Below are 14246 nucleotides of genomic sequence, written 5' to 3' on the forward strand. Positions count from 1 at the left end.
ACTCCACCTTGGGAATGCATCAGGATCAGCCTGGGGACCTGTGGAAGGGCAGATCCTTTCGTGTCCCCACTTCCAAAGTGCCTGAGTTCTGGAGGAGCACAACACTCACGTATTGCTAATTTATACTCCCCGTCGTTCTGACTTGAGAGGTCTTGAGTCCACTCTTATGGGCAACACTGTCAGTATGGTAAGATTCTGGACAATAATCATAGACACTCAAGAATGTGAATGAATTTATCCAAGCCATGTAAACATAATGGTGCTCAAATGGAAGCATATTTTATGCTCATTCATAACATGATAACCAAACAATATTAGCTCACTCCATGCAGAAACTATTCCAATTCCTTTATATATTTTATCTCATGTAATCCTTATCATACCCTATTACATGAGACAGCACTTATTCCTACTTTTAACAGATTTATTTTTTTACATGTATTTAGTGTGTATGCACAGGTCACAGCACACACATGGAGAAAAGAGGACAACTTTGTAGTGCTGGCACTCTCCTTCTGACATGTGGAGCCCAGGGATTAAATTTAGCAGCCAGTGCCTTTGTGTATGAACCATGTTGCCAGCATCTGGACTTATTTATTTACAGATTTGTCTATTTTAAATGTCAGGTAAGTGTCTGCACCTCAGTATACATGCACCACATGTATACAGGAGTCCATAGAAGCCTGATAAAGGTGTTGGATCCTCTGGAACTGGAGCTGTAAGCAGTTGTGAGCTCTCACGTGGTGCTGGGAACTAAACCCTGGTCCTCTGCAAGAACAGTATGTACTCTTAACTGCTAAGCTATCTCTTCATCCCTGACAATGTTTTTAGAGCAGTTTCAGACACACAAACAAAAGCAGAGTTAAAGTAAGAGATTTTCCCATCTGCCCCCTAGGCCCTTTTCCACTTCCCAATACAGCCTCTCATATGACCAACATTATCTACCGAGTAGGACAGTTGTGACTACAAGTAGTGAACCTAAATTGACACATCACTGTCACCCAAAGACCCCAGATCACACTAAACTTCTCTTTTGTTGTATATTCAATAGGTTTAGAAAAAATCCACCCTTATAGTACCAGACAGGGTAGTTTACACTTTTAAAAAATCCCCATATGCTCTTCCTATTCAACCATCCCTTTCCTAGCTTCTGGAAACCACTAAGCATCATACTACTCTTCAGTTTTGCCTTTTCCAAAATGCTAGGCTCACACATTAGGAAGCCTTTTCGATTAACTCTTTCACTTATAAATAAATGTGCATTTAAGGTTCCTCCATTTATTTTCATGGTCTGATGACTCATTTATTTTGATCATGGAGTAATGTATTACTTGCCTTTCCATTGCTTTGATAAAACACCACGCCTAAGGTGACTTATAGAAGAGTTTGATTTATGGTTTCAGAGGGATAAGAGTTCATGATGGCAGAGCCTAGACATAGCACAGAAGCAGGAAGCTTCTGCCGCCTTGAACCTCAGCAGAAAGCAGACAGAGAACTTGAAGTGGTGTGAGTCTTTAAACTCTTAAGACCTGCCTCCAGTGACATACTTTCTCCAGGAAAGCCAAACTCTTAAACCTACTAACTGGGGACCTTGTATCAAACATCTGAGCCTAGCGGGGACATTCTCATTCAATCCGCCACAGTTCACCACCCAAGGCTCCTGGCCATATCTTAACTCAAAATGTATTTAGTTCAACTTCAAAAGTACCAATAATCTTTCATAGTCTCAACACTGATTAATATATAAGCCCAAAATCTCTTCTGAGACCCAAGGCAACTCCTAATTGTAACTCCCATATAGCTGACAGTGACCTTGAACTCCTGACCCTCTATCTCTGTCTCCCCAGTACTAAGACCACAAACATATACTACCATGCCTAGAATGTCAGTCTACTTCCAAAAATCCTCTGCATAACCCACCTTAAAATTTAAATCATCCTCACTTATTAGTATTTCTCAATAGGATCAAGATAAAATAATCTAGAATACTATGTAATTTACTTTATTTATCTGATTTATTGTCCACCTTTCCTTTTCTACGGCATAAGCTCATAGAAAACACATTTCCTGAGGATGTGCTTTGTCAACATCTGCACTTCTAGACCTATGCTAGAACCTAGCATATAGTAACGACTGAGTGAACGAATGAACATCCAGTAATGGGTACCTGCGGCCACCATTTAAAATATGAGTCTTCATTTTCCATCTATAAAGTAGGAACTGTAATCATGCCTTACTTGTCTCAGCAACACCGAGAGTGTATAATTGTGTGACAGAACAATGCAAATACAAGGAATAGCATCATAATCTTTTATGATGTTTTCCTGAACACATTTAAATCTGTAATTTCTTATAAATCTTTCATCTGACAAATTTGTGTTCTTTCTAATTCCTCAAGGGATTGGATCTGTTTTCTTCTCACCCCAGCCCATACTTCCTCCCTGTTAAGATCCCTCCCTAAATGTCAACTACAAATGTTACTCACATCTCCTTATCCTGGAGGTCTATGTGGGCCCAGACACAGCGTCCTGTAGTCCTCAGGGAGAGGGCTGAAGGCCATCCTAACCCGCAAGCTACCTGGAAGTTCACTAGTAACCTCACTGGCTTCTCTGATCTCACACCCTAACTACACCTTAGGGAAGACTGCAAGGCTCCCAGGAGGCAAGTCACACACCACAGAAAAACAACACTTCAGGAAACCTCCTGTTTCATCATTTAAAGAACTAGGCTGCTGAAGTCATAGTCTTCAGACAATACTTCATGACAAACAAATGAGGTAAACTGGTAGCAATAGCTGGAGCTGTTCCATACCCCCAAGCTTTTTCCTGCTAGTAGCTGCACCTGGCACAGTATCCAGGTCTGAACCAAACTCCAATTAAGGCACAAATACTTCCAAGCTCATCGGTATAGACAACCGCCACTTCAACAGCCATCAGAATGACCTGGTGGGCTGGTGATTATGGCTCAGTAGTAGATCATTTGCCTCACACAATCTCCAGTATCACAAATAAATAACTAGTTGGATGTTATAAAGACTCAGTAGTTTACTTGTCCCCACCCTCATTTCAGACCCAGAAGGTATTGAGGCTGAGAATCTTACTTTTAACTGGCTTCCATGTGATGCTCACACATTCAGAACCACTGGACTAGGTTAGCAATGTATACATATATAACAGCAGATATTTATATTTGAAAGAGTTTGTCATGGAGGACTGCTTCCTGGGTTACTTTAGCTGTCCACATTAAACATTTTTTACAGTTTCTGAGCCAATTCTGATAATAACATGAAATATACCGACAAGTCCCATATCCTCAACTAAATCAGTAATCTGGCTAATATTCCTGGGTGAGACTTGGTTTTAATGTTCTTACCAAGTTTCTATTTTAAACCAAATTGCGTGAAACTAGGAAATTGTTATAAGACCGGTGTCGACAAAACCAGGCTTCTCAAAACATGGGCTACTTTTTGGTTAAGTACCAGATACCATGCCTCATTGAACACCATTTATATGAATTCCTACCATGCTCACTATTTAGATATTCGTTTTAATATGCAGTGATATACACATATAAAACTGTTTATTTACATACTTTGTGACATTTAAATTTTTCAGGAACTAGTGTTCATCATGAAAAGTGTACCACGGCTTGTTATTTGCTTTACCTGTGACTACTCATTTCTAGACTAGAAAGGAGAAGGGGAGGGAAGAGGAGGAGAGGGGAATGGACTGGGAGGAGTAGAGGGAGGGACTCTATATCTGTAATCAAGATTATTGCATGAGAAAAGAATCTATTTTCAATAAATGAAAAAAAGGTTTCAAAAATCTGTTAGTAAAAGACATTAAGACAATGAGCAAAGGAGGCAGGCTGAGAAAAACATCTGCAAATTACACAGTGATAAAGGCCATGCATCCAACTTGTGCAATTTACACAAATGAGTTAATTTTAAATATTGTTATATTTGCTATAAAAGTAAACTGTTAATAATTAGAATATTTTTAAGTAAGAAAGCTTGAATGAATAGTAGCAGAGGCTGGATGTAGTAACTCATCTATAATCCCAGCACTCCTGAGGCCAGTATGAGCAACATAGCAAGAACTTGCCTTTTTAAAAAAAAAGCAAGACAAAAAAACTCCTATTTTTTAAAAACATTATTACATGCAATACTCACAGAATACAATTAAGTTACATTTTTAGTCAGACTGATATATAAATGACCTGGAAATTTGGCTGTAACAAGTCAAAAGGTAAAATCAAGTTGTAGTATAATGATTTTTCACATAATAATGTGAAAACTGCAAAACAATAGAAAAACGACATTTGTATCACTAGAAGGGCAACAATGACAACACATTTTGAGGGACTTCAGTTCAGAACAGAGATAGAATATATTATACTGTATTCTCTTCACATATTACTGCATTGTTTCAACTCTAAATCACAAATAAAATTTTGATATACAAAAGACCACTAAACATTAATTAGTATCGTTAAAATGAAAAAAAATACATGCTGGGCTGACATGGCTTGGCAGACAAAAGCACTTGCTGCATAAGCCTGACAACATAAATCCAATCAGAAGCGTCATGTGGGAAGAGAATGGACTTCCGGTTGTTCTCTGCCTCTGCACACATGCACATGTACTACACTACAACTATAATGTAAAAGTTAAAGTGTGCGCATAAGTCCAGCAGTAACGCTCTCAAGCACTAGCAAAGATGGGAACACTTCGCTTCTTTACTACTGGTGAAATACATACAAAACGAAGAGAGTTCAGCGGAGGCTTCTAAAGCTAAACACAGTGTGAGCATGAAATCCAGAAATGGTTTCCAGATGATGTGAAAACTACATCCACGCAAACACCTGCCCATGAATCTTCGAAGCAGCATTACTTATGATGGCACAAAGCCAGAGGCAGCCGTGATGTCTCTTTGTACAAGGAATGCTGTTCTGTGGCCAAAATAAAAGAGCTGTTTATCTGAGCAACATGGGTAAATCCTACAAGAAAGCTGTCTCTTTACGTGTCTTCTGGAATTGTGCTAAGTGAAAATTCTAGTCTGAGGAGGCTGTATATCATATGAATACATTTAGAGACTTTCTGGAAAAGTACAAAACTACACAGACAGAAAACTAGCCAGTTTCTGCAAGGGCTTTCAGGAGAGAGGGCTGACCAGGTACAGCATGGATTATTTGTTTATTAGTGTCATGATAAATATGTTATCTACTTATCAAGAACAATGGATTTTCACAACACAAAAAATGTCTACTAATGTTTTTTTAAAAATTCAACCAAGAAGGGGATGGGTTGCAGCACAGATCCCAGACTAAGGCAAAGGAACTTGACTGCATTACAAAAGTAGGACAGGACCTCCCTGAGAAGATGGTAAGAAAGTTACAAACAAGTATCTTTGGAAATGAATGGTAAATGTGAGAGAAAAAGAACTACTCATACATATTAGGTTATGTTTCTTACGGAGGTCAAATTAGCAATCTTCATATAGGTCATGTACACCAAGATAGGAAACATCAGAAGAGATGCTGAACGGAGCAGCAACACAGACTGTGGACTATGAAGTCGCAGGTAAACAAGAAGTGAACCATCTGCACTAGTCTGGCCTACTGTGGGGTCTCCTGGTAAGCTTAATACAATATTTGCGAGGACATGTTTCAAAGCTCCTCAGTGAATGCCTGAAGCCATGCATGTAACAACTACAGGTACCCTCTGCTCTTTTTAATGCATACACACTTACTATAGAATACTTTATAAAATAGGCAAAAGAAAATATTAACAATAACTGATAAAATAGAATTTAACATTATTGTGCTAATAGTTAAGTAGCTGTCTCAAAATATCTTATTATATTCTATCTATGTGATTAGATGAAGTGAGGTGAAGGACACAGGCATTGTGATGTAGTCATTAGTCTGCTACACAAAAGTACACATGCATTGCTATATAACTGAACACAAGCATTGTGACAGCCTATGACTAAGTGACTAATGAGTGAGTAGCATTCACAGCATGGGTACAGTGGACAAAGGGATGACTCATGTCCAGGGCAGGAGAGAGCTGAGGGTGCAAGACTGCACCATGTCACTAAGAATGACACGCAATTTAAAATTTACATTTTTATTTCTGGGATTTTCCACTTCATACTTTCAAATTATAGCTAACTAGATAACTGAAGCCATGGAAAGCAAAAACCACATGTATATATATTCTATAACTCTGGTCACAGACGGTTACCCGAAAGCAATGAAACCCCAATTGCTATGAGCACACCAGAGCAAAGGGACTCTTGATGAAATGACTTGTTTAAGGCTAGGGCAGGGAATGTTTACAATGAGCCTAGATCATCTTGTAGTGCTATAAGGCAGACAAGGGCTCAAAACTCTAGTGGACAAGAATGTCAAAGGGCCTGAGGCCAAATGAAAGCACTCTTACTGGCAAAGCTGAGCAGGCCAGGGACAGAATGAGCAGTGCAACACTGCCATCACTGGCCAGCAGTCACAACCCCTCACACACACAGGAAAAACTCAGGTCACTCTTTGCATTTTTCTAACTTTGATACATAAAAGTATGCCATTGTAAGGCATATTTTTCCAAAGTAGGAGAACAACATATACACAAACACAGGTCAAAAGGGAAATGGACACATTAGTACATGTTCAGAGGGAAAGACCGTGTGACAGGCACACATGAACCAATTAAACTGATAAATATTCAAGTTCTTAACAGGCACCACAAAAATCATAAGATGCAGAGTGGTGGGGTGCAAGGATGAGTAAAATAGTCTTTGCGCTTTAAAAAGTAAGTGCTTAGTAAAAGGAATGAAAGACTGTACCCTGAGATTAGTGACAGCTGACAGTCAAAGGGCTGGGGTGAGTAAGAGAAGTAAGGTCAGAGTACAATCTGAAGAATATACAAGAATGAAGGGTAAGTTACAATAGACTGCACTGGGCTGTAAGATCCAATGCAGAATTTACTGGATTTAAATGTCATTTTTTTTTTTGGTATTTACGAGACAGGGTTTCTCTGTATTGTTTTGGAGGCTGTCAGTCAAGCCTGGCCTCGAACTCACAGAGATCCGCCTGCCTCTGCCTCCCGAGTGCTGGGATTAAAGGCATGCGCCACCACCGCCCGGCTTGAATTTAAATGTCATTTTTAAAAATTTCTGTGTAGAGGTCAGAAGACAAACTCAGGTATAGTTCCTTGCCTTCCAGCTTGAGACAGTCTTGTTTACTGCTAGTTATGCCAGATTAGCTATGAGCCACCGTGATTTTGTTGTCTCCCATCCTGCTGTAGGAGCACTAAGGTTACTGAAGTCATATGCCATCTCACCTACCTTACCTGGATATTAGGAACCCACATTCAGATCCTCATGCCTGTATAATAAGCCCTTTACCCACAAAGCCATCTCCTCAACCCTTCATCTTAATTAATTTGCACAATAAAAGAAGATTTTATCCTATAATTTGATTATCACCTAGAAAAGTTAATTTTCTAAAAATAAACATTTAGAAGTTTACATTTTAACTGAGAAAAACAGCTCAACTTTATTTCTGTGTTCATTAATTTGAGGAGTTTATCTGTCAAGGAAGTCTACACTGATCTAAATAATAATCACTCAGAAAATAGAAATGGGAGGTATGGGCTAAAAGCCCAATATTCTGCCATATGTCTCCATCAACTTAAATCATTGTGGGCATTACCCTTTTAACATCCACAAATCAAGAGCAGCACTCTGCTTTCCACATTGAGTCATCCAGGCATTGACACCAGGTAGGGAGAAGGATCTAAGTGAGAGTCCTTTCCCCTGGGCATCAGGAACAACCACAATAATCACAGAGAAAGTCCCTCCCTTCCCTGTGGTCCTTATCATACCCAAAGGAACGCAAATACTGAACTAAAGTCAGCTATTCTATATAGTCCCTGCTTAACACAGTCAGTCAGGCTAAAGTGGTGGCACAATAGGACCTTTACAAATTAGGTACATTGACTCTCATGACTGAAACTTACTCAGCTATTGGGTAGAAACAAAGACACAGCAGTCGATTAACAGTGCTCACTAGGACATAGAGAAGGTAAGCTTGTTCAAATAGGCCACTTAAACCCCAGAAAAATTAGACACATTCAGGAAATGATAATAATGATAAACTATCTAATTAGGACAATTGGCATATAGAAAACCTCATGTAAGAGGAGTATGGAAAGATATGTGCTAACATTTACTATGGCATACTATTTTGGCTACATACTAAAATATGAAAAAGCAATGTACAGTGGTACAAAAATTCAAGGGAGTCAAATATAAAGCTCTATACGTAGATGGTAAACACACATGTGCATAGAATGGGCCTTGCCATTCATCAGTCCATGCCCTTTCAGAGCTGGACACGGTCCTCACTCATGCCCTGCCTGCCTTGTGTACCGTGAGACCACATCCATCCTCTGTCTACCTCTTTCCGACTTCTCCTGTGTGCTGAGCCCCAGTTCTGAGGGGCACCAGCCGATTCTGAGGTCTGAGCTAACCTTCCTTCCCCTCCACCCGCAGCCTGAGACCAGCCATGAGACCAGCTCTCTCCCTTGGGATACGGAGGAGCTGGAATAAGGGCTTGGAGCTGGGCAGTAGCAGCAGGTCTTCAGTAACCATAAACCCAGGTCCAAGACCCACAATCTGGCCACAGCAGGGGCTGGGCAGGCAGGAAACACCTTCTGAGAGCTGCCAAAGCTTGGAAATGACAGGTAGGGCCATTTTTCTTCATTTGCTCTGGCTTGGAGTCTTGGCCCTGCCCTTTGTCACCTCCTTAGTCATGGTACCCAGCCTGGGGCTGGACCCACATATACCAAAGACAGAATGGAAACTACCAGAATAGAAGCAGGCAGGCTCACCTACCTTTTGTCTCCAGAAGGGTGCTGCCCCCCCTTAAACAATTTAGACACGATTCAGAGCTGACACTTCAGGGCATTTTGCTGGGTTACTGGTTTTCACCTGTGGATTTGACTTTTGTGTTTTTTAAGTCACAACTTTGATACAAAGTCACTTAATGTTTGGAAAAGCCATTTCTTTTAAATGTAGCTTACTAATTAACACAGTTGAAGCAACAACTTGTAGTTTGTAACCAAGCCTATTGTTTACTATGGAAATAGGGCAGTCTGATGCTCAAGAAACCACTCAGGAATTCACAAAGAAGAAGAGAGGGAGTGGAAGAGAGGGAGGGAGAGAGGAAGGAAGGGAGAGAGAGAGAGAAGAGGAGAGAGACAGAGACAGAGACAGGAGAAAGGGAGAGGGAGAGAGAGAGAGAGGAGAGAGGGAGAGGGAGGGAGGGAGAGGGGGGAGAGAGGGGAGGAAGAAAGGAAGCTTTTTTCTTTATGTTTCTATATTTTATAGTATATAATTTCTTTATATTTCATTGTTTTGTTAAGATGATTGAAATAGTTTATTAAAGTTAGTTTAGTCACCTTTCTTCAAAGGCTTATGATGGCCTGGATATCTGCAGAGATCCCAAGACCATCCATTCTTAGAATAGGTTAAAAATACTTAGTGGCTGGAAGTATGGCTCACTGATACAGTACTTGTCTAATAGGCCCCAGGCCCTGAATTTGGTTCCCATCACGGGACGTGGGAGAGAAAAGGATAATATATTCAACATATACATATCCAAGTCAGATAATGAGGGTGGTAGAGTAAACTGCAAAAAAGTCTCTGGTTTAGACTGTGCTAGGCCCAATGGTCAGGCCCAGTCCAAACGGTCACTTGTGCTGGATATTAGGTTATCACACAAAACTTGTAAAGAACCAGTCTTCCAGCAGGGCGTTGGTGGCTCCTGCCTTTAATCCCAGCACTAGGGAGGCAGAGGCAGGCGGATGTCTGTGAGTTCGAAGCTAGCTCAGTCTACAGAGTGAGTTCCAGGACAGCCTCCAAAGCCAGAGAAACCCTGTCTCAAAAAACCAAAACAAAATAAAACAGTCTTCCAAACAGGAGAAGGTTAACAGCAGCCAATCAGAAGGAATTCAGTTTGTCTGAAATGGCATGACACAGAAAATTCCATTCTAAACCTGCAAGTTACCTGCAGCTAACCTCTAACAACCAACCTGGGTTTCTTTCCTTCCTTTTCGTTTTCTACCTATAAAACCCATCTCTTCCACTAGCTTTAGCTATAGGAGCACCTTTTAAATAAATAGGATGCTTTCAGTTTCAAGAATTTCTAGCAGGACCAACTATATCTGGAAAAAAACTGGAAGGAAACTACAATGTTGACAATGTTTCTGACTAAATCTTCCTGCAGGGATGCTGCCAGCAGAGCCCCTCTGTCCTGGGTCTAAGAAAGGGGGGATGAGGCAGGAATTAATGAAAGAAAAAGAGCAGAGGCTTTTTTCCTGGGTTGGCAGTATATTGAATTTGTCCCATAGAGTCACTAATAAACAGGATCCTTCTAGCCCCAATTCTAGCAACAAAACAGCTGTTTAAAAAGAACTGGAGTCATGTGAGAAAAGGACATACTTTATCACTGGGTTAAAAAATATGTCACAAAATATAACACAGGCTGGCAAGATAGCTCAATGGTGTAAAAGTGGCAGCCCCTGAAGCATGCTCACCCCTTAGATCCCAGGGCAGGAGAAACAACTCCTTAAAGTGCTAACACATGCACCATGACATGCATGCACCCACACTTTCACAGACACAATAATTAGTAGCAATACCGCTTACACACACGATACAGAGCACGTTCTCAGTTCTGCAGCTAACACATAGACAAGAGAGCGGCAGAACACACACCGAAGAAACGAGAATGACCAGATTTTTTTACATTCTTTCTGATTACTGATGTTTTCTAAGTTTGACTGTATACTTTGCCTTTGAAGAAAAAACATTTTATTTATAAAATATTATATTATACCTCATACTTCTTAGAAAGCAGTATCAGTAACAAACATAAAAACAGAGCCACAACACAATTTTTAAAAAACAGGTAATTAATCCCTAAGACAAAAGACTCAAATCAATGGAGAAGATACAAAATCTCTACAACCAGGTATTAAAGAAATAAATCATAAATAAATAAAAACTATCAAAGACTGATTTTGCAAGGCTGTGAATCTAGATGCAAACTGTTTCCATGAGCAGGTGACATCAGAATTCTTCTTAGAAACATAGCATTGGCTATGGAATTGGGAAGTGGGCACACTTAAACCATCATCGTATCTGGCACACAGTAAGTACTCAAAACTTTTAATCAAAGACTGAATATGGGAGGCAAGATGGTTTAAGGGGTAATGTCCTAGATCACAAGATGGAACTGGTGTGCTTAGGACAATGTTACTTAAACTATAATTAACAGAATAACTTGGGCATTAAAAAAATGACATTGTTTCCTCCCAGTGATTGTGGGTCTTCTCTTATCAGTGGTGGCAGCTCCCATAGCCACCACAGCACTCACACAGGGAGCCTAGTCTAGAGATTCACCCAACCCGTTCTCAGAAAGATCTAAACCAGAGACAGTAGTTTGTAGTAGCCAGAACCAGGCTATGTAGACCTGCCACTCAAAAAGTCCTTACCTAAAATTACTTTTTTTTTTTGGAGATACCACCACCACCACCACCACTCACCCCCCCACCCCCGTCACAATGTCACAACGCTCTGAGTTACACAAAAGTAGGAGATAAGTCTTTCAAAGAATAATCTGCACTCCAGAGCTCACCGTAGCACTATTCACAACAGCCTCCCTCCACACTCCTTATTTCAGAACTGGGGGAAAAAATAAAAAGCTTTGGACCTGGGGGCAGGTTTGGATTTGGAAAAAGGGTTGAAATGTGCTTTCAAGAAAACAGTGATTCGAAATTTATCTTCAAAACAATTTTTAGATTTTTTTCCCCCAGATTTGGATTGTGAAGTTCAGGCTCATCTCTAAGAATTTTCTAAGTTTTGTGAACCTGAATAATTTATGTGATATGAGAAATATCAGTAACAAGGATACAGCAATATAAAGACCATGAACATCATGTTGTTAGACTGGTGGTATTATGGGTAAATTGTGGTTTTTGAACTTTTCTTCATAGGGTTTAACTGTGATTCACATTGATTTGAAAAGAAATAACTTGAGCCTTTTTAAAAAATATATTCAGTAGCACTCAAGGAAGATCATATAAAAAGTGAGAAAGCAAATTCAAATTGTCAGGACTTTCTCCAAAAAGAGAGCTATTCAACAGTGCCCTATCATAACCTTTGGATTCCGACAACAAAGGGTCTTCTTCTGGAGAAAATCGTCCTCTTAAAGAGAAAATGGAAGCAGTGCTTGAGATGGGAAATTTGAATCCCAAGACACAACCCCACGAAAGCACTGGAATCAGGTGAGGGATTAGTTACGGTTAAAACGGACTATGGGTTACCAAATAGGAATCATCTGTCAGGTTTTATGCAAATTTCAGGCTGGTCCTAGTTTTTCAGCAATCCATGCTTTTTAAAAAGTCACAGGTAGAATTCCTGGGTACTCATCTACAACTGAACAGGCAATCCAGAACCATGTGATGGTGGGTGAGCGGTTGGGGGGGGGGCAGGAAACATTCGTGTTGAAATCCTATTTCTTTCAGTTAATAGCTCTGATTGTGGCAAGTCACCCAAGCCTTCCATTCTCTCAGAGAAAAACAACAACAAAACTAGAGTGGCACTTTTGTTGTTAAAATCAAGTAAGATTGTTCAGTGTACAGGGTGGGGTGGGGGTGGGGTATACGTGTATGTCTACGTGCGCACACAACGATAATGATATCTCAGGTTCTTTCAGCAGAGAGTCAATGATAGCTGGTGTTCATTAGCATAGGCAACTCTTGCGGAATATCTGATCAGCTATTTCCCTAAAGTACTGTTTCTCAACCCCGCCTCCCCACGCCCCTGGGTCTTTCTTTCTTTACAATATTTTCTTTTCCGTTAAAATGTAATACCACAGACACTGTGTATCTATGTTGTGACGCTGTGACAGGCCACGAACCCTGTATTATATAAGACTTCACACACAAACGCACACGCGCATAGCAGGGGCATCATCGTCAATGTTGAGAATGCCTGTGAGAAAGAAAAGTGACTTGGACAAGGTCAAGTGACTCATTTACTAGCAGAATTAGTTCTGAATTAGAGATCGTAAAGGGGCAGTCTGATTACCAGCCAGCGACTGTCTTGCTTGGCGTCTTTGTAATGAAAATTTAGTTACCGGTATTTTCTAATCAAGAGATTTCAACTAAAACACCCAGGCACCCACCTGCTCGCCCCACGGAGCAGAACAGAGGGGCGCCCGCAGTCCGGTGGCCCCGGCCCCCGCCCCGCCCCTAGGGATGCTTCTACAAAACGCCTCCCTCTGTCACCCGCCGCGTAAGGACAACCGTCTGGGAACGGCTCGGCGGGCGCCTAACTGGCTGCAGGTTCCGAACCTCTTGGCGCGCTTCGCTCTCCGGCTTCGGAGCCCTGGGGCCGGCCGGTCGGTCTGTCTCAAACGTCTAGAGCCGGGATGCGCGGGCGGAGAGGCCGGTCCAAGCGCTGCCCGGGCTCCGCGGCGCCGGCCTGCCCGCTGCCCCGCCACCGCTCTCCGCAGGCCGGGCCCGGCCTCCCCGCCGCGCCACTAGCAGCGGGACTGACTCCCCGCCGGGCGCGCCACTCAACGTCTCCCCGTCGGCGCGCGCACGGGCCACCCCGCGGCCCGGCATCCGATGACGCCGCGTCGCCGGCGCTGCCTTGCGCGCGCCCGGCCCGCCAGCCAACAGCCAGAGTCGCTGTCTGCACGTGACACGCGCCAGCCAATGGCGGCTTGAGGCGGCCCGTGACGCGAGGGATGGCTCCTAGGGGTTTCGAACCTGCGCGCGCGGCTGGGAGGCCGTTTGGGGGGCTGTGTGGTCGCTCGCTCGGCCTACGGCCTGTGCACCGAAAGCCGGAGGACCCTCAGGGCCCTGAGGGGGAGCGGGTGCCAGCCTGCGACATGGAGGCACCGACTCCTCACCAGCGCCGATGCAGAGAGGAGCGAGGACAGCCCTGGTGCTTCGCTGTCAGAGCCACGTGTTCCCACGCAGCTCCCCGCGAAGAAAAGCCCATATTATGTATCTGTTGTCTTTAATGTGCAAAATTAATGCAATGGAAGTATTGACTTGCGCTGTGACAGCTTAAGTGTAAATTTCCGCCCCAGAACTGTACTAATAGAAGTTGAATTATGTAGAGGGCTGTCACAAGAAGGGGTTTCCACGGCTATCTAGTGAAACAACT

The 14246-nt window shown here is 42.2% G+C and overlaps 1 protein-coding gene across 2 annotated transcripts in view; it reads right to left on the reverse strand.

Moving 5' to 3' along the window:
• Positions 1–13682, reverse strand: part of Ptpdc1 (protein tyrosine phosphatase domain containing 1) — a 53258-nt gene extending 39576 nt beyond the window's left edge. Inside the window, exon 1 of one of the 2 annotated variants that reach the window (XM_005066330.4) lies at positions 13424–13682. The gene's annotated coding sequence lies outside the window, so the exon portion shown is untranslated. Of the gene's footprint in view, positions 1–13254; positions 13274–13423 lie in introns of those variants that run through there. The other variant, XM_013110644.3, reaches the window with a different exon arrangement.
• Between the last annotated feature and the right edge of the window lie 564 nt (positions 13683–14246).

The sequence above is a fragment of the Mesocricetus auratus genome, unplaced genomic scaffold, assembly GCF_017639785.1.
Source record: "Mesocricetus auratus isolate SY011 unplaced genomic scaffold, BCM_Maur_2.0 Super-Scaffold_100013, whole genome shotgun sequence".
Classification (NCBI taxonomy): Eukaryota; Metazoa; Chordata; class Mammalia; order Rodentia; family Cricetidae; genus Mesocricetus; species Mesocricetus auratus.